This window comes from Heterocephalus glaber, unplaced genomic scaffold (assembly GCF_053883595.1).
Source record: "Heterocephalus glaber isolate CG9 unplaced genomic scaffold, H.glaber_assembly_v1.0 deba00000937, whole genome shotgun sequence".
NCBI classification, from domain to species: domain Eukaryota; kingdom Metazoa; phylum Chordata; class Mammalia; order Rodentia; family Bathyergidae; genus Heterocephalus; species Heterocephalus glaber.
In genome coordinates, this window is record NW_028258173.1 from 13,565,005 (window position 1) to 13,584,373 (window position 19,369).

General features: G+C 45.9%; 1 protein-coding gene across 2 annotated transcripts in view; it reads right to left on the reverse strand.

Moving 5' to 3' along the window:
* Cep112 (centrosomal protein 112) overlaps positions 1–19,369 on the reverse strand; it is a 655,204-nt gene that overhangs the window by 19,206 nt on the left and 616,629 nt on the right. Inside the window, exon 28 of one of the 2 annotated variants that reach the window (XR_015450294.1) lies at positions 18,012–18,565. The exons of the other annotated variant lie outside the window; for it this stretch is intronic. The gene's annotated coding sequence lies outside the window, so the exon portion shown is untranslated. Of the gene's footprint in view, positions 1–18,011; positions 18,566–19,369 lie in introns of those variants that run through there. 2 annotated transcript variants of the gene reach the window in all.

Consider the following 19,369-nt stretch of genomic DNA (forward strand, 5'->3'; position numbering starts at 1 on the left):
TACCCCGGGGCACCCAAAGTTGGGTCCTAAGGGAACAGAAGAACACACACACACACACACACACACACACACACACACACACGGGAAGACACAGGCAGCCCATCTCTGAAGTATTCTCTCCCACACTTCTGCATGTGGCCTGGGCTGGGTGATTTGTGCTCCATATAGAAGGTGCCAGATCTTTCCGGGCATGCTTGTCTAGACCACCTGCGCGGCATGGAGCCATTCAAGTTCCCAGGACCAAGCCTTCTACATGTTGTGTATCCAACAAGTACAGTCAGGAAGACAAACCACATTTCAAATCCTGACCCCACCACTGACTAATTGTAACCTTGAAGAAATCACAGATCCTTTTAAATTTTATTTCTCCACCCATAAAATGGCATAAGGATGAATGATTGTTTGTGAGGCTTCCCCATGACTGAAATCATTGATTGATTGATTGATTGATTGATTGAGGTACTAGAGATTGAACGGAGTACTCCACCACTGAGCTACATCCCCAGTTATTTTTTATTTTGAGACAGGATGTCACTAAGTTGCCCAAGTAGGACTCAAACTCATGATCCTTCAGCCTCAGCCTCCCTCAGAGCTGAGATTATAGGCCTGTGAAACTGTACCTGGCCTGAAGCCACCTTTAACCTATCCTTTTTAAAAAAAAAAAAAAAAATGTTTCCCACATACCAATTCTGGGCAGCCAAAAGGCCCAGTGTGTGATGAGTATGATGATAATTCAGCTGCCCCAAGAATGGAATGGTTAGCACGATCTTCTTCAAAGGATAAGATAAGATCCAGGAAGCTGCTGGAGACCAGGGCAGAGTGGTCAAACGCACCTGTAGGCTTTGAGGCTGAGTCAGCACTGCCTGAGAGCCTTCTAGGTTGAGCCCACTTCTGCCACAAGGAATCCAAAACTGTTTCTCAGGGGAAGGTAGATTTGCAGCTCAGCAGCCACATCCCCCAGCAGTAGCTCCTCTGTCCTGAGCAGTACCATCTCCCCTCTCAAAGAGCAGCACATCTGAACACCAGGCCCTGGGAGCAGTAAAAGGGCCATAAAGAAAGAAGAGCAGCCATAAACCAGAGACAGAATTGTTAGCAGTTCCTTTCTGATAAGGGCTTTAAGGGCTCCTGGGCGACTGCTGCAGCTTCCCAGGCTTGGTCCTTGCCCCCAGATATTTGAATGCTTGGTTCAGAGTTCACAGTGAGAAGATTAAGGAAGAGAGACAGTCAAGGGGCACAAGAAAGAACAGGAAGTTGCATCCAAGCCCAGGCAAGAGGCAGCCTACTGAAGGCTTCCGGGTAACAGAAGAGGAAGGCTCATAAGGACAGCCAAGTTAATGAGGCACTTCCTGTGCACTGGCCTAACAGATCATCCCAGAGTCTGCCTACCCAGCATCAATCCTTGAAGTAGACACTGCTATTAACAACCCATATTCTATGAACTCTGGTCAGAAACAGGAGCTACTACAAAATGGGCAGGGTACACAATCCAAAAATGGGCATCTGAAATGAATAGACACTTCTCAGATGGAGAAGTACAAACAGCAAATAAATATACGAAAAAAAGTTCAACATTACTGGTCATTCTAGTGATGCAAATTAAAACAACACTGAGATTCCATCTCACTCCAGAAAGAATGGCTGCTATCAAGAAATCAACCAATAACAAATGCTGGCAGGGGTGTGGGAAAAAGGAACCCTTCTCCACTATTGGTGGGAGTGTAAATTGGTACAACCACTGTTGAAATTCCTTAAAAAATTAAAACTAGAGGTTTCATTTAACACCCCTATTCCCCTTCTTGGTATCTTCCTGAAAGAGTTAAAAGCATAATATCACAGTGATATGCACACTCATGTTTATAGCAAAACAGTTTGTAATAGCTAAACCTTGGAAACAGCCCAGATGCCCATCGATGGATAAATGGTTAAAGAAAATGTGTTTTGTTACACACAATGGAGTACTACTCTGCCATAAAGAAGGATAAACTGGAAACACTTAGGTAAATGGATGTACCTCAAAACCATACTTTTCAGTGAAATAAATCATATACATATGCTTAAATAGTGCATTGTTTCTCTTGCGTGAGAATCTGAAAGCATAAATAAGGAACAAAATGGAAGATACATGTTGAGAAGTAGGAAGAAAATGTTCAAATGGGAAAGGGAATGGGGGAGAAAAAGAGGGACTAGAAGGAAAATGGAAACATAGCTTTTGTAAATAAGGAGGGGAAGAAGGGTTGAAGGAAATGGGGAAAAAAGAAGAATCAAGATCTATCACGTACAGGTACAAATTTCCTATGATGCATGTGATCATTATATATATGAAGAGTTCCAATAAAACTAATTTTTAAAAAATTGGCAGGGTAGCCGGGGATTTAACTCAGTGGTGCCACCACCTGCCTTGCAAGCACAAGGTCCTGAGTTCGATCCCAGGTACCAAAAAAAGAGAAAATTGGCAGGGTACAGTACAATACGGAAATATGGGGACTTGTTCGGCACGTATTAGGAATTTCAATAGGGTGGCAGCAGAGCATTAAACACAGTGTAGGGCTCTCTGAGCATGGGGCCTTGAGTGACTGCACAGGTTTTGTACCGGTGAAGCTGGCTCTGTCTAGAGCTGTCAAGATGCTAACTGAGTACCAATTGGGAGGGCTAGTGGTACCTGTCCAGATCTGGCCTGTGGGTTCACATTCTGGTTCTGGCTCTGGCTCCAACTTTCTCTGGGACCCAGGCCCCTCGGGGGTGCTCAGGTCCTCATCTGCGCAAGCTCTGCCTCTGTGATCTTACAGGAGCGGTTTTCGGTCCCCATTCTCCCTCGTCACCTCAGATCCCAGCCACAGGAGGTGGCCCGGCCTCACCCCAAGGTGGTCAGGCTTATTGGAAAAGAGCAGCAAAAGCTTCAGAGGACAGCAAGTTGTCACCCACTCACCCTCCAGGCTTTTCACAGTCTGGGTTGCTCTTGGCCTCTCTTGGCCGCTCCAGGCGGGGAGAGGTGCTGGTGTTCAGCCTTCAGTCTACCCCACAGGTCCAGCGTTCAAGAACAGCAGGGCAGATATACCGGGACCAACACCATATTCCCTCTATCCCTGTGGCCTCCTCCAAAGAACCGTCACACTCCTGCCCATGAAAGCATCGGGTTTCCCAAACACTCATCAAGTTAAAACTTGAACACGCCTGAAAATAGTCCAAGCATTTGAGACTGTGTCCAGTCATAGGAATTTGGGATAACATTCATGCCTGTAGGGGATTGATTTAGTAAATCATATGCACTACCCAGGTAGTACATAGGAATATTATGTAAACACTGAAAAGGCAATGGGGTTGGAAAGACATTGGAAATACTTTAACTCTAATTTTAATATTTTAAAATATTAACTCCAAGAAGGAAAATGCAAAGTTGCATTGGATATATATTCAACCAGGTAAAATGTATAGAAAACGAAGCTTGGGACGTACAGGCGGTGGGATTTGGGCTCATTTTTCTCTTGCTTTTTGTGTTGGTGCTAGCATGCTTATGTTGCGGGCCACCTCAGCCCCTTCGTGAGGGGCAAGCCTGGATGGCGTCACTTTGCATTGTGACTCCGCCCCCTTCATAGCTCACTGGAGTATGATTGGCCAGCAGTTCACGCGCAGCCAATCATGAACTGGTTAGGATCACATGCCTGGAGTAATAGGTCCTGCAAAGGTGATCTAGGTTCAGCTCTTCTTTTGCCCTTAGAAATGTGAATTGAGAAGCAAGTTGGCAGAGGGAGAAGCCATGTTCTGGGGACAGAGAAGCCAAGAGCAGCTGTGGCTACCTTCGTGGCCTTCAACTTGTCACCAAGAGGAGTTTCTTCTTTTTTTTTTTTTTTTGGTACTGGGGATCAAACTCGGGACCTTGTGCTTGCAAGGCAAGCAGTGGAACCACTGACCTAAATCCCTAGCCCAGGAGTTTATTCTTATAGCACACCACCATTTCCCCTTGAGTCAATTGAGTGGTCCTTGCAACTGAACAGTATTATCTTGCATTTTCTAACATTTCTATGACTTTGTTACTTTTAATAAAATCAAAGACCACCCACGAGGGGATCCTAGTCTATCCTCAGGTAACCCTAGTGATTTGGGGTGCTTGCTTTCTGTTTTTCTTCCTTCAGTACTGGGGATTGAACATAAGAGTTTCATGCATGCTTGGCAAGTCCTCTACCACTGATCTACATCCCCAGTAACCCTGCCCTGCCTTTTCTTTCTTTTTTAAAAAAAATTTTCTATAACTCTATTATCATTCACTAAACACATATATACAAAAATTAAAATTATTCAAAGAAAAGCAATGCAAGAGTAAAAACTATAATAATATTCAAATGTAATAGAACTCAACCAAAGCAAAACTGAAAAGTACTTAAACATTTTTCCATATAATTTAAAAAAACATCTCAAGCATTAACAAGACATCAAAGGATGTGATTTGTTTTAGAAAGATTTTCAAAACTAATATTGAACAAATAGTGGTCTGGAAAAAAAATTCTAATTAGCTAGTAGACTCCACATAGGCCAAATGTTTTTAATTTAAATTTCAATACAGTCATGTGACACGTGATGGAAATATAATCTGAGAAATATTTTATTAGGCAATTTCATCCATGTGTATCGCAAAGTACCACACAGAGTGCCATCTTCTAAGTGCAAACTGAGAAGGTATATGTCAATCATCTGTGATGGTCCCTTGATATTATCCACATAACAGTTAAACATGAGATACATGAGGCTACCATTGGCATAGCAGCACACTGTTTCACAGTAAACTCTTTTATATAAGTAGGACTATGCTCTAAAGGATGAAAAGCACAGCATGATATAAGTACCTAAAACAGTAACAGTCATTTATTACACTATCGAGTACTGTGTACTGCACATAGCTGAATGCGCTCTTCTGGAAACATACCCTTCTCTCCTTTGATCTCAGTGACTCTTCCTTCCCAACCCACTGATGAGCTCAAGCCTAGTCTCTATCTACATCTCTTCCTATAGTTTTAAACACAATCTATATATGGATTCTTTCCAGATTCCAGCCTGTAACTCTGATCTCTCCCCTTCCACTCCTGCCACCCCTACCTCTTTGAACCTTTTCTTCTTATTTCAAATTATCAATTATTCATTTTAATCATTTTAATCCTTAATTACACTTTCAGTCGCTCACACTAGAGAAACTATTTGGTATTTACACATGTGTGTCCTATTTATTTCACTTAAGAGGATGGCCTCAATATGCATCCATTTAGCTATAAATGTCTCTAGTTTCTTGTTCTTTATGGCTGAGTAGTACTCCATTTTATATTAAAAAAAAACCCCACATCTTCTTTATCCATTTTCCAATTGATGGGCACTTGGGCTGTTTCCGAGCTTTAGCTATAACAAACTGTGCTGCTATAAACATGGGTGCACATATATCGCTGTGGTATGATGCTTTTCTTTTGGGAAGATACCCAGCAGGGGAATAGCTGGGTCAAATGGGACCTCTAGCCCTAGTTCTTTGAGGTATCTCCATACTGATTTCCACAGTGGTTGCACCAGTCTGCATTCCTACCAACAATGGCTCTGTTGGTGGTTTCTCTTGGAGTGCAGAAGCTTTTTAATGAGATAAGATCCCAGTTGTTGATTCTTTGTGCTAGTTCCCATGCTACTGAGGTTTTGTACATAAAGTCTTTACCTATGTCAGTGTCTTCAGGGGTTCTACCTAACTTATTTTCCAGAAAATTTAGTGTTTTGGTCTTAATATTTACATCTTTAATCCACTTCAATCTTAGTTTGATCTTAGTGCATGGTGATAAGTATGGGTCTAGTCTTAATATTTGGCAGGTTGGAATCCAGTTTTTCCAACACCATTTATTAAATAGGCTATCTTTCCTCCAATGAGGGTGGTTGGCTCCTTTGTCAAAGATGAGGTGGCTGAGTATGTCTGGAGTTGTTATGCATCTTCTAATCTATTCTACTGATCCTCGGGTCTGTTTCTTTCCCAGTACCATGCTGTTTTTATCACAGTAGCTTTGTAGTATAGTTTCAAGTTGGGGATTGTAATACCCCCAGCCATGTCTCTGTTGCTTAGAATTGCTTTAGCTATTCTAGGTCTCTTCTGGTTCCAAATGAATTTTTGGATTGTTTTCTCTAGTTCTGTGAAGTATATTGTTGGAATTTCAATTGGCATTGCATTAAATCTATATAGTAGTTTTGGAAGTATGGCCATTTTCACTATATTGGTTCTTCCTACCCAGGAGCAAGGGATGTCTTTACATTTTCTTATATCCTCCTCAATCTCCTTTTTCAAAATGCTGTAGTTTTCAGTGTAGAGGTCTTTTGCTTCCTTTGTTAGATTGATTCCTAGATATTTCATTTTTTTGGATGCTATTGTAAAAGGAATTGTTTCTCTAATTTCTCTCTCTGTGAGTCTGTTATCTGTGTATAAAAAGGCTATTGTTTTTTGAGTGTTGACCTTATATCCAGCTACTCTACTGAATCTGTCAATTAAGTCTAGAAGTCTTTTGGCAGAGTATTTTGGGTCTTCTATGTAAAGTATCATATTGTCAGCAAATAATGACAGTTTAACTTCTTCCTTTCCTGTCTTTATGCCTTTTATTTCTTTCTCTTTTCTAATTGCTGTGGCTAATGTTTCCAGAACTATATTGAACAGGAGTGGTAATAGTGGGCATCCTTGTCTTGTTCCTGATTTTAGCATGAAAGTTTTCCGTTTTTGACCATTTAGTATGATGTTGGCTGTTGGTTTTTCATAGATAAGCCTTAATCAGGTTAAGATAAAGACCTTCTATTCCAATTTTCTGTAGAGTTTTTTTTTTTTTATCATGAATGGGTGTTGGATTTTGCCAAATGCCTTTTCTGCATCTATTGAGATGATCATATGGTTTTTGTCCTTGACTCTGTTAATACAGTGTATTACATGTATTGATTTACGGATGTTGAACCATCCTTGCATCCCTGGGATAAATCTGACTTGGTCAGGGTGTATGATATTCTAGATGACCATTTCTATTCTGTTTGCCATTATCTTGTTGAGGATTTTTTCATCTATGTTCATTAGGGAGATTGGCCTGTAGTTCTCTTTTTGGGTTGTGTCTTTCCCTTGTTTTGGAATCTTAGTAACACTTGTTTCCAGGAATGAATTTGGAAGCCTTGCTTCCCTTTCAATTTCCTTGATGAGTTTAAAGAGTAATGGTGATAGTTCTTCTTTAAATGTCTTGTAGAATTCAGCAGTGAAGCCATCAGGACCTGGGCTTTTCTTTGTTGGTAAATTTTTTATTACAATTTCAATCTCACTCATTGTAATTGGGGTGTTTAGAATTTCTATATCTTCTTCATTTAACTTTGGCTATTCATATGTATCTAGGAATCTGTCCATTTCTTCTGTGTTTTCCATTTTATTAGAGTACAGTTTCTTTTTTTTTTTGTACCGGGGATCGAACTCAGGTCCTTGTGCTTGCGCAGCAGGTGATGAAACCACTGAGCTAAATCCCTGGCCCCTAGAGTACAGTTTCTTGAAGTAAGTATTGATGATCCTCTGGATTTCTGCTGGGTCTGTCATGACTTCACCTTTTTTGTTCTTAATTGCACAGATTTGAGCCTTTTCTTTCCTTTTTTTATAAGGTTGGCTAAAGGATTATCAATTTTATTTATTCTTTCAAAAAATCAACTCTTTGATTCATTGATTTTTTTTGTATCACTCTCTTAGTCTCCATTGCATTGATTTTTGCTCTGATTTTTACAATTTCCTCTCTTGTATGAGCTTTGGGTGTGTTATGCTCTTCTTTTTCTGGGAGCTTGAGGTTCTGCATTAGGTTATTTATTTGAGTTCTGTTTTCCTAATATGGGCATTCACTGCTATGAATTTCCCACACAGAACTGCTTTCATTGTGTCCCATAGATTCCTGTATGTTGTACTGGCATTTTCATTTACTTGTAGAAACTGTCTAATTTCTTCTTTAATTTCCTCTGTGACCCATTGGTTGTTCAGGAGGGTGTTATTCAATTTCCATGTGTTTGTGGGAATTTTGCTGTTTCTAATGTCATTGATCTCCAATTGTATTGCACTATGGTCTGATAATATACAGGGGGTAATTTCAATTCCTTTACATTTACTTAGACATGTCCTATGAGCTAGCACGTGGTCTACTTAGGAGAATGACCCGTGTGCAGATGAAAAGAATGTGTATTCTTATTTTGTGGGGTGGAACACTCTGTAAACATCTATTAAGTCCATTTGTTCAATAGCTTGGTTCAGTTCTAGAATTTCATTGTAAATTTTTTGTCTAGATGATCTTTCTATTTGTGATAGTGGGGTATTGAGGTCCCCCACTACAATTGTATTAGTGTTTATTTGCTTTTTCATGTCCATTAATATTTGTTTTGTATGTTAGGGGCATTCGTATTTGGTGCATATATATTTAGGATTGTCATCTCTTCCTCTTGGACTGTTCCCTTCACAAGGATGTAGTGACCATCTTTGTCTCTCTTAACTAGTTTTGGTTTGAAATCTACTTTGTCTGCAAATAAGATTGCCACCCCTGCTTTTTTCTGGGTTCCTGTCGCATGGAGAACTGTTTTCCATCCTTTTACTTTCAGTCTATGAATTTCTTTTTGAGTTAGGTTTGTTTCTTGTATATAACCTATTGCTGGATTTTGCTTCTTAATCCATTCTGCCAGTCTGTTTCTTTTGATTGGTGAATTGAGGCCATTAACATTGATAGTTGTAATTGACAGATATTGACTCATCCTTGTCATGATGTTTTACAGTTGTTGGCTCTTTTATTTCTTTTTTTTTTTCTCCCTTTCTCTTTAGTTTCTTACCTTGCCTGGTGGCCCACCTTTTCTTTTTGACAACGCTTTCATGCCCTTGAACTCACTAAGTAGTCTAGGCTGGCCTTGACGTCATGATCCTCCGATCCTCCGACCTTATCTTCCCAAGTGTTGAGATCATGGGCCTGTGTCACTGTGCCCATCTTTGTGTTGTTTCTCACACCCAGTCATACACAGATGCTACTGGAATTACAATGACATTTATCCAATAAACTTACCTTAAGTAGAAAATATCAAAAAAGTATTTCATAGATCTAACCTATTAAACATAGCTTAGCTTAGCCTACCTTAAACTTGCTCAGAATGCTTGCATTTGCCTACAGTTGGACAACGTCATCTAACACAAAGCTTATTTTGCAAAAAAAAAAAAAAAAAAGAAGTATTGAATATCTCCCGTAATTTGTTGAATATACTGACAGTGAAAAACAGAATAGTTGCATGGATACAGTTTCAGAGATTGGAAAGCTGCAGAATCCCAAGTTACACCCTTGTAAGTCTGGGGCCATCTGAGTTTTAAGTCATCGTGGCCTCGTGCAGAAGAGCTATCATCCAAAGCCACCCACTGCTCTGCAGCCCACGATGTCTACTAGAGACTGTGGCATCAGAGACCAGACAGGGACTGCTAGAGATGACATGACAGCCTCACCCTCTCAGAAATGTCACCCTCGAGAGGTGGTGTGGCCTTGGTGCCTCATGCTGACCACGTTCTTAGACCTTGGGAGGGATCTGCAGGTATGCATGGGTGTCTGTATTGGCTCACAGGCTCTCAGCTCATGCACACATAATAGAGCACAGCAAGAAATACCAGCAAGAAAATGGAAGAAACCTCGTAGTTTTATAGAATTTGAAACTGCTTTTTAAATTTTTAGTTTTTTAAGAAGCCAGGGACTGAACTCAGGGTCCCTGCATGGTAGGCAAGTGCTCCACCACTGAGCTGTACCCCTCAATCCTGCAAGGGGACTTTTGTTATTGTGTCTGAGCAGATAAGAGTGATAAATTTCCTGGCCCTACAATCCTTCAGTGTTTCCCTTCCACTTGCAGGCTGCTCCCCTTGAAGTCTCTGTTGCCACACACTTCCTGCTATCTCAGACTCGGGCCAGATCTACGATTTGAAAGCAGCAGCCAAGTGGCCTTGAATGTTCTTCCTCCCAGATAAAGCACACAGATGTATCTACTAGCACTTTTGAACTTCCTTCCTACCTGCCTGAAATGTGGATTGCTAAGCAGAAGAGGCCTAGGCGGGCAAAATGGGAGGGGGACTGGGCAGGAGAAGGGAGGAGTGTGGACTCTTCTCCAGTCCACCAGGCCCAGTACAACCATCCTTCCCCAGACCCCACCACAGGCCACTAGGAAGAGGAAAGTAAGACTGAAGGAAACTGGCTTCAGAGACCTCAAGCCTGGGCTTATATCCCAATTTCCCCACTTAAAAGCTCCATGAGCTTGGACAAATGTTTTTCCCCCTCCAAGCCTCAGTTTTCTCCACTGTGAAATGGGAATAAATCACTGTTATGGGAAGGATAAAAATGAGAAAATGGATGTATACAGCAAGCACCCTGTAAATGTTCACCTTTTACTTTAGGGAACCAGGCCATGGCAGCCCTTCTCTCTCTGATTTCACCCTCATCGCAAGAAATGGCCCAGTCTTCTGAGGAGCTTGATGTGGGCAGGGCAGTCACTTGAGGCTGGGCAGGTGGCCACCGTTCAGACTGTCCTGTCCACAAGCAGACTGTCAACAGGCAGCTCTGTACCGGTCCAGGGCAGTGTAAGTGGCGATGGCCCTGGCTCTGTAACCAGGTTTGGAAACATATGTCAAACCCAATTCCAACCAGATGAGGCTGGCCTGCTTCCAGTGGCCACTTTCCATCCGAGCCCTGGCAAAGGAAGCCTTGCCTGGATTCCCGCAGCAGGCGGCCAGACCTGTTTGCTCCCCAGAGTCCTTGGGTTCAGATTGACAAGCTCACCTCTCTAATCTGCAGGCTCCACTGAAGGTCCAGCTATGAGTCACGGAGCCACCGCCACTGGGGAAGGGGAGGAAGGGAAGGTGTGACTCAGGCGAGGAGCAACACTGGGGAAAACCCACCTGCCTGTCTCATAGTCTAACCAGGCAGGTCCCGTCCTTTCCCTGGCAGGCAGAGGGAAGGGCTGGGCAGAGGGGAGGGCTGAGAAGTGCTCTGCACATCTTGGGGTGAGCCACTGACCTCCCCCAGGGAGGAGAAACATCCCATTTGTAGCAGATGGGCCTGAGGCTCTTGGCCAGGGCGACAGTGACTTCTCTTTGCTGGATTAAAAATGGTGGCTGAAAAAAAAATATACACCACCATTACCCCCTCCAAAAAAAAAAAACCCACCCCACTAGAGAATGCAGCATACCAGCAAAGAGTCACAGAAGGAAAGGAAAGCCAAATGTTTTGAGTTTAGCTATTAAGCATAGTTTCCAGTGAGTGTACTCATGTCTTGAAATGAAACAGATGAAAGCAACATGTGTCAATGGTTGTAGGAAGGCAATAATGTCATCAACAGGAAATAAAGAAATTGAACACTGAATCCTCAGCCCAGAACTTAACTCTTCTCCTGCCTTGGTCCCCAAAGCCTTCTGCTTGGAAAACTGAGAAAGTTTCCTCCTCAAGAGGGTCTCTGTCCCTCTAAACCTGTTCCAGGGTCCTCAGGGACCTCCCACTCCCAGCAAGGATCCTGAGGCCTGAGAAGAACTGGCTGGCTTTCTACAGGGATAAGGCCAGAGGAAGGAAGGGACCTCTAGGCTCTGGGTCTGCTGACGAGAAAGCTGCAGTCTCTCTCTCTATGAAGAGGCTACAAAGCCTTGGCTGTGGGACCAGAGTGAAGAGTTCTGGCAAGGGCAGTGCCGGCTGCTGGCAGGAGGGGCAAAGCCAAGGCCAATGAGCTGGTGCTATGAGGGTGGGGGGTGCCATCAGAGTCCCGCAGGCCCTGGGAGGCGTTGAGGGCTGCATGAGGCCAGGGCTGCAGATGGAGCAGACCAGGGGCTAGGGGCTGCCTCCTTCCCCAAACCCCCAACCCAAGGGGAGAGCGTGCATCTGACCCTCTGGCCAGCCCAGGGAACCACAGGAAAAATGGTGACCCCAGGCCTAGGCAAGTGTGGCTGATGTCCACCAGCCTGCAGAGCAGCCAGAGGGGTTCCTTAAGACAGTCTTGGTGCTTTCATCTCTGATGAGGCTGCACTATTTAAGTTTGAGGATGCTTGTCTCACTGTTGACACTGTACCTCAAATGCAAATAACACATAAAATCTAAACATCAGACAGATAGAACAGATGATGGGCAGCGTAAGTGGTGTTGGCCCTGATGGAACAAGAACTTTTTTTGGGTCCAGTTTTAGACCTGGCCTTCAAGTGGAGAGCTGCCATGGTGCCAGATAGCGCCATGCGGTGAACCAGAGTCCTTGGGGAGGTCTCTGCAAATCTGGGGACCAGAGCTCTGCCCGGGTGACTCAGGAAATCAACTTCAGGGGTCAGTGACTTAATCCAGTGGTTTTCACATTAGTATATACGGGGGTATCCTAAGACAAATGACGCTAACATTGTTATTACACAGAGATAAAATTAATGGACAGAAATTCCTCAATTCCTTCTTCCATGCTGAAAAACAAACAAACAAACAACAAAGCAGAACAAAATTTTTTGGCAGTCCTTAACCCTGGATCCAAGTAGAGGTGCTTTGGTATTCCCTCAGAAACATATCTACTGTGTCTCTTACGCTGTGTGTATTAGTCAGCTTGGAGTGCACAAGCAAAATATCCTAGACAGGATAGATGAAAGAGGTGGAATTGATTTTCCAGGTCCAGATGTGAAGAAATCCAAGATCAAGGTGCAGGTCAACTGAGTTCATGGTGAGGACTCTTGCCAGCTTGATGATGCCCATCTCCTGTCCTCACTTGGGTCGGGGGAAGCTTTCTCTCTGATGTCCTAACTTCTCCCATCACATGGGCCCCACTCCCACGGCCTCATCAAATCTAAATACCTCCCAAAGGCCCCATCTCCAAATTTGGGGGATTAGCTCAAGATATGAATTTGAGGGGCGCAATTCAGTCCATAGCCTCGTGCTGTAGGGAGCTCCTCAGGAAGTATCCCCAGGGCCTGACTCACACCTGGAAGGACATCTGGTATATGCTGTAGGAATAAGGCGGGGTCAGTGGTGTCAGGCATGGCCTCTGACCTCCACAAGCCCTTGCTGTGCAATAAATAAACACAGAAACAAACAACATAACAATAGTCAGGCCAAAGTATAGCTGCACCCAGGGTGCTGGGAGAGTGAGGGACACTGAACCCACCCTGCATGAGATGCCAAAGGGGTGGAACCTGCCCAAGGGAGCTAACAAGGGCCACCCTGGAAGATGGAACAGCATGTGCAAAGGCTCAGAAATGAGACACAGCCTTGGGAGGGGAGACAGCGCCCACAGAGCTGTACCTTAGGTACTAGCACCCAAGGCCCAAGGCACGGCGGTGCAGGCTGGCATGATCAAGTCAGAGTGGACACCAATGCTCTGCTAGGAATATGGCCTTGACTTTACAGATAAAGTGTCTTAAACTGGGTAGTTGCGGAGCTGTGGAGTCTGGCCTGTTTTTGAGAAAGTGCCCTATTGTGGGAGTGCTGGGGCTGGTTTTAAGAGGGATAGAATTTAGGAAGCAGGAACCCCATGGGAGTCCATTATACTAATCTACAAGATCGTATTGGTTTAGGAAGTTACATCTTATTTCAGCAACCATTTCACACTGGATTCCCCAGAAACTGACCCTGAGATGGGAATTCCTGTGAATTCTTAGGAAATTAGTCTCAGAAAAAACCCACAAGGGGAGTGAAGAAGTGGAAGGGAAGGAAGTTCAGAGAGGGCATGAGAGCCCACAGAGGATACCTTGGTTCAACCGATGGGCAAATCTGGAGACAGAACAAGTCACCTCTGACCACCCTCCCAGCTTGGGGACAAGGAACTAGAGGATTTATTCCTTAGCAACTGTTGGTTACTGGTTTTTGGCAGTGGAGACATGACGGGACACACAGACTCTTGGTGCTCTCAAAGTGGCAGGCAAAGCGGGTTCTAGCAGCTTCCACCAGAGATGCAGGAAGAAAAGTCATGAGTGTGGCATGAAGAAGCCAGTGCCAAGGGTAGGATGAAGGGTGGAAAAGCAGAGCCCGAGGGCACCTACTGCTGTTATGAGACTGCCCAGGGACTGCCAGGGCTTTCCCTGAGTACCCATCTCAGACAGGCCCTGGCAAAGAGTTGGCACTGGGCAAGAACTTGTATGGTTCAGTGACCAAAACAGGGCTTTGCAGGAGGAGTCATGGCCCGTCCAAGGGCTGCCACTGACTTGTGAAATGAGCACAGGGCAAGGTCAAGTCCCCATTGGTCAGTGACTCAGTGCCTTTGGTCTCCAAGACCAAGATGACTCCACCTGTCCTACTCATCTCTATGACTGTTATAAGGATGAAAGTGGGATTCCAGCCTCAGCAAGTTCTCCTAGAGTGTTTAAGGCACATTCTAAACCCATAGCATATCCTACTTCCTCAAAATGAGTAACATCGGACAGGTCAAGCAGGAGGGGAAGTGACATTTACTGAACATCTCCTGCAGGTCGATGGCCAGCCTCACCCTTGCAGGCTGCAAGCAAATGATGAGTAGCTGTGCAACCTAGAACTCTGACCCTCAAGTCTTGCATTGACAGAAGCCATAGGCTGTCACCACAACCACACAGATATCACTAAGGCACGTGATCTCCGCCCAAAATGCAATTCATCACAGTACATTTGAGTTACCTCTTCAGACTGGAGGATAAATAGAGATCAAAGCTGGTTATTCAATGAGACTTCCTCAGACCTTTAGCCAGGCCCAGTGCCAGCTCTCTGCCTGCCTGCCCTTGTGAGCCAGCCAGGCACACTCAGCATGTCAATTTGAAGTCCTGCCCCTACCCGCCAGGACCAGACCAGCTGTCCAAGATGCTCCAGAGTCATTCAGCCGCAAAGTAAACCTCTCCCTTGTAACAATGTAGGAGGAAGCTGCCAAATTTCTCTTGGAAAATCAGCACCATGGATGATATGGCATAAAGGATCCCCTTCCCACAGCCCCTTCACACCTCTTCCTTGTAGAAACACAGGCAGAATATCTCCCTGCAAAACTCAAATCTGCCCTAGCCCCATCTACAAAAGTATTCTTTGAGGATCCTTGGGGTGGCAGAAAAAAGAATCAAAACTCTGACAATAAGCCCAAACTGACAGAGGAGCCCATGTAGCCTCTGCCAAATTCTCTGCTGAGCTTAAGGCCCCATGGCTTGCTCCAGGGTGGCCAGATTCTCCTGGGACCAGAGTCTATTTCAAACTTCTCATCCTGTTGGACAATAAGGGAGCTTCTGCCCACAGCTTTAGGCTCTAAACCCCTATAGAGCAAGATTCATTTCACCTCTTCATTCCCAGAATTTATTGCCAGTCAGGGCCCCTGGCAGATGCCCTTAGTACCTGATTAGCAAGCGGCTGCACTTTGCCACACACCTCTGGGGCAACTGAGGACCTGGAGGCCACGGGACCTGACCCAGCCGAGCTGATCAGTAATGGCAGAATCTGGACTTGAACGTACGGCTGTCTGACTTCAAAGCCTGGGCTTCTTCCAGCACGCCACACATGTCTCTGAACTAAGACATCTGGGTTACAACATCATAAAAATCAAAAGTTGGTGATACTCATGGATACCGGCATCCAGTTGCACACATGGCCAAATTCTGTCCCAGAGCCAAGCACTCATGACCCTGACCTCAAGCACTTCTTTGCTGACAAGGGGTTCTGGGTAAGAGAGTGCAGAAATCTCATGTGCATGAAGCTCTTAGGATGAGGACAGGCCATGCTGAGCATGTTTCGAGGGACCCCCAAGTTCTCTCTTCTCTGAGTACATAGGCTGCAGTGCTTAATATCCAAATTAGCAATGCATTTTTCACAATTTGGATTTGATTCTGGAATAAACTATACCACCGTCTCCTATCAGGCTATGCTGAATATCTACCAAGAGCTTCCAACAGCAAAGGACAACTGACCGAGGACCCCTCACTGCCATCTTTGGAAGGTGCATGGCATATATGTGATTGAGGGGAGTCTGTTTGCCCTGTGTTTGCACAGCTGCACAGTGCAAGTCATTCAGGGGACACTGTGATCTCTGGCAATCCAGGCACAGTCGGTCAAACTGTTCTTTTCTGAGCTTAAAAAAAAAAAAAAGGAAAGAAAAAAGAAAAAGACTGGAAGTGAAGCTTAACCACCTGATTAGATCACAGATTTTAAAAGGCGCTAGAACCCAGGGGCTGCTGGCTTCCCGAGACAGGCATTCTGCAAAGGGCTGGCAGCTGTGGGCAAGCAGGCCATTGCAGGAGAGGTAGCACTGATTCCCCGGGAGGATTCCCTGTTACCTACTTCCTGCCCCCCGCCCAAGGCCCCAGTGCGTGGTTCCATTCCAGGACTTTGGACTGTGGCTCAAGATACAGTAAACTCTTCTGCCAGGGCAGCAGTTGTTTATACTTCTTGAGAGGTTTGTGGAAGGAAGGGGAGTGAGCACTGGAAGTGGATGAGGCCATTGTAAGGTGGTCTTCTCAGGTGCCTTGTGACCCCAAGGGCTGGGCACAGCCCTGTGTGCTCTGCTAGTCCTCAGGGAGCATTTATGCAGTCTTGTTCAGAGGTGGACACTGTCCTAGCCCTGGTGGCCCTGGGTACTTTTCCTGGTCTTCTGAGGACTCTGGTAGCTCCCCTCCAAAGTGCAGAGGCTCAGGGCGGGTGAGGCAGAGTGTGCTGGTGGTGGTGAAAATACTCTAGGAAGCCCCCCCCCCCCAGCCTCCGCCTGGACAGGGGCAGGAATGTGGTCAGAGAGCTCTGTCCCCCAAGTCAACAGAGGGAGGCTATGGCTGCCAGGGCAGCTGTTCAAGTGTAGATCCATTTCAAAGGCCTTTTGTTAAAACTTCTAAGGGCCAAAAGGACTGCTTAAAGCCAGAAGCCATGCACTGGGAAGGCCTGGCAATTCCAGTGACCTGGAAGGCTATTAAGCTCCTTTAAGCCAGAGCTGGGCAATCAGCACAATAAGTCAGGGGACCAGAGGATGGGTCTCAAGGGCCACAGTGACCAAGAGGAGGCTGGCTCTCATCTTTGGATTTACTGAAGGGCCACAGGCAGGTTGCAGAACAGACAGGGAACTGAAAGGCTTTGGAAAGATGCTTACCAGGGTGTTGCCATGGTTATGTTAACATCGGTCTCTCTGGGGACCATTTTGTAGTTTAATGTGGTCTTCTTTCTCCTTTCTCCCCAAGGGTTGTCTGCTCATCCAGCTTAGTCAGAGCCCAGCCTGGGGTCATAGTTCCGCTACTACTAATTGGCTAGTGATTTGGGGGCCAGTTATTCACCTGTTTGAAATGCTGTTTTCTCATTCATAAAATAAAGATGCTGGCCTAGTTGTCAGGCTTGCTTCCCTCTGATGGGAACTGAGAGAATCTCAGAAGATGAAAGAAGGGTGGAAAGGCCCGGGCTGAGAATCTCTGAGGGTTCAAGCCCTGTTCCTACCACTTCCAGCCTTCAGACCAGTGCAGAGCCGGCTCCTCCGCTGCCAGGGGCCTCCTGGGCTGCTCTGTGGAGCCTGCCTTGGGGGTGGGGGTGGGTGGGGGAGTGGAGCCTACGGCACCAAGAAAGAAGGGAAAGAAGGAAGGAAGGAAGGGAGGGAGGTGGGTTGGTCTTCTTTTCCCTCCAAACCTTGTGCTCTGTGTCTCCCTAGGGTTTAATACCCAATGGCCTGCACAAGGGCTGGGCCCAGGGGACCTCTGATCCTCTCCCTCTCCCGAGGTTCTGGGGTCTGTGGCTTGGCAGAGAAGTCTGGGGCTAGCACCCATCTCTGCCGTCCGTCTGCAGGAGGGAAGCGCTCAGGCCCAGATTGCTGTCAGGGTCCCGGCCCGGCAGAGTTACCTGGAGCTTTGAAGCTCTTAATGACCGCAGACTGGCTTCTCAAGTCAGCAGCTACAAATGTTAATGAAATTAAAGCCACCTGAGAGTTCAGCTTGGTGATCCTTTGAAAGCAAGTCTGTGATGGGTTATTACCCTCAATTACCTAGTTGTCCACTTTCTTAGCTTGGGGTTAAACTCTTAACTCTTCTCTTTGAAGTCATTATCCTTTTATCTATGACTGGACCAAGGAATTTCAGGACAATAATCAATGGAAACTTCCTAAGAATAGAAGAGCCAGGGAGGGGAAAGGTGTGAATATCCCTTTAAATGTTGGCCTGATTCTAGCAGATGGGGGGTGGGGAAGAAAGGGGGCTGTGGCCCCAACTTTTAGGGAAAATGGGGGGGAGCAATTTTCAGATTCCCTGGAAAATAAAGAGAAAGTGATAATTTGGGGCCCCGACCAGAGAAGCACAGCCTTCATCAAAGGGGAAGAGAAAGTAGTGAAGCAAAAAGACACAATTAAAGAATGGGTTTAATTAGGGCTTTGATGTCTGACGGGGCACAGGACTTAAAGGGGGAAGGGGACAAGTACTCCAGCGCCAGGAAATGGCTTGTTAAAAAGATCTGTCCCCCAAAGAGGCTGTCGGAGGGGCGGCTTTCATCCCGGCTTCTCCCCCCAGAAGGCAAAGTCAGTCTCACGCGTGGCTCTTCACTATCCACAGGCAAAACATCCCATCTCTGCAAAAGTCTGGGCTCCCGGAGGCAGCGGCTCTTTCTGGATCATTAGGCTGTCTGCCTCTCTGTATTTAAAGAGAGAAGAGAGAGGAAAAATAGGAAGAAAAAAAAGGTGTGTGTGGATACGCGCGAGTACGCGTGTGCACACACGCACGCGCTCACGTTGGAGATGTGTGATTCACTTCTCCTTTTCATTTAATCCCATTTGCAACGCTCGTCTACACTGAGAAGATGAAAACACCAGGGGAAGAGCCGGTCTCTGCAGTTTCCCAATCGCGCTGGAAGGCGCAAGTAGAGATCTCGGCAACGAGGCGCAGCCGGCCGGGTTTCAGATGTGAGCAAGCCGCACCCGTCCTGAGCCCTGCAGCCCGCTCCCCCTACCCGACACGCACACGCACACGCACACGCACACACGCCATCAGCGAGCATCTGAAAGCTCACATTCTGCCCTTGTAACAACTCCCCCACTCCTCATTTTAATAAAGCACAACAAAATAAAAAACCCCTTTATTGTGCTCAACATCTGGAAAGCTCCCTTCTTCAACTGCTAGGCCCTGTTTTCAGCCACAAAGCCAACGGCCCCTCCTGCAGTGTGTCTTGAGGCTGCGGGGTTGCGAGAAGCCCGGGAGGGGATCAGACAAACAGGGCTGCCCTCTGCCTGCTGCAGGTGGGAGCTCAGAACCCAAAGCCTAGCCCTGGGTGCTGTGGCTTGGGCTTCCGGGTGCTCCCAGTTGAAGGGGGGGGGGGGGCTTGAACGCCCCAGACAAAGGCAGCGGCCGCTCCTTCTGCCATCCCTAGCATCCCTGGGAATAACTCGTGGCAGACCCTGCCTCCAGCGCCAGGGACAGACTGCTTTGAGACCCCAACAC